Source organism: Calonectris borealis, chromosome 22, assembly GCF_964195595.1.
Source record: "Calonectris borealis chromosome 22, bCalBor7.hap1.2, whole genome shotgun sequence".
Lineage (NCBI taxonomy): Eukaryota > Metazoa > Chordata > Aves > Procellariiformes > Procellariidae > Calonectris > Calonectris borealis.
The window spans coordinates 1,814,109-1,815,964 of record NC_134333.1 but is presented as its reverse complement, the minus strand read 5'-3'; positions in this window follow the sequence as shown (position 1 = coordinate 1,815,964).

Below are 1,856 nucleotides of genomic sequence, written 5' to 3'. Positions count from 1 at the left end.
CGAGGTTCCTTCCCGATTTCGGTGACAAAACTGCTGGTTTTCAAGATGCACACGCCTGATTACCCCCAGTAGCTTTCTGGATGGTCTTTATTGGCATCTTATGCAGGAAGATTATAGTTCCTGTGTACACAGTTCCCACACGCAAGAATGTTCTCTTTACCTCAAAGGAATAAGGCAAAGACATTTTCTTCCACTACCTTTTAGGGAAGAGTCATGTTTCTGAAAGGAATTCTTCCCTCTCCCCCACGGCCTTTCTAAAAGTGTCCTGAAAGCCAGACACCTCCAGAGATATGCCTGGTACATAATATATTCCCTCCACATCACCCCTACACTTTTGAGGAGAACTAGGAGTGCTGTGTAGCCGGTGGTGCACAGCTAGTGTGCACTCTCGGTGCAGGCCACAGCTTTCCTGACAGCTTTTCTCAAGGCTTGCTTGACCTCTCTGTTCCTCAGGCTTACAGTGGGTTCACGAGGGGTGGGAGGATGGTGTAGAAAGAGGAGAAGATTTTGTTCAGGTTTCTCAGTGGGGGTGTCCCAGGCAGCAAATCGACAGGAAGAAGTGTTCCTTAGAAAATGCTGACCACAGTGATGTGTGAGAAGGCTTTCACTTCTCACACATGGTGGAGAAGGCCTTCTGCCCCCCCATGCTCGATGGGAGCCTCAGGATGGCATCTGTAATGCAGACATAGGGTGCGCGAGTGAACAAAAATGGCAAGACTACATCTCGGATGGACATTGCAGCAGCCTGGTGTCACTACAGGAGAGCTCCAGCAAAGAGGTCAAATCACAGAAGTGGTCAATTGGGCTGGGGCCACAAAACTTCAATTGGCTTGAGAGGTATGTGATGATGGTGGAACTAGTCATTCCCCAAAGCACGAGCCAGCTGCCAGTGGGAAAACCACCTTCCAGTTCATCATGCTTGTATAGAGCATGTGATGACATATGGCCAGGTACTGATTGGAGGACATGGTGGCCAGCAGGTAACACTTGGACACTGCAAGAGATCTAAAGAAATAGAGCTGAGCCATACAGTCCTGAGCAGAGGTGGGTCCAACCCCAGTCAGGAAGTTGGCCAGCAGCCTGGGCAGGTTGATGGAAGTATAGCAGGTCTCCAAGCTGCTCAAATTCGCCGCAAAAAAATGCATTGAGCTGTGGAGATGCTGGCGTGTTGCCACCAGCAGAACAATGAAGATGTTCCCAAGCACAGTCTCTGCACAGACAATGAGAGAGAGGAGGAAGAGAGGCACCTGGAATCAGGTGCTTTCCTGGATCCCAGCAGGAAAAACTCTCTCGGTGACGTCTGTTTTTCCCATTCCCCTTTCTCCATGCAGTGTCCTTGGTCTTTCTTTTCCCGTCTTGTCAGAAAGGGCACCTATGAGAGAGGGAATGTTTGTGAAAGAAAATGTTACCAGAGAGCAAGCAGTGTTTTGCGCACATCAGGCTGTATTCATGTTCCCTTTAGGGGCTCCATGCCCAGTGCAAGAAGAGGAACGGGTTCTTGGAGAGAGCTTGAACTAGGAGCACTCCTTTCCACCACACAGATGAGTTGCCCCAGGAAGGTACCTACTACTCTCAATGGAATAAAAAGGGAATGGGCATTTGCTCAGACTTCAACAGCCCAATGACTATGCCTCAACTTATCCCCAATATGTCCTTCACAGGTGTCAAGGACAGAGTTCCTTTTGCTATCAGCAGGAGAAAGACAACTTAGTGTCTAAGAGGAGATTTAAATCTCAGATCCACAGTAAGTGGAAGAGGGGCCAGCACAAGCATACTGAGCTTTGTGTATGGTGAGACAGAAGCTAGCATTGCTTGCTGAATTGCTGCATGAGAGTATCTAGCTAATTATTACGTCA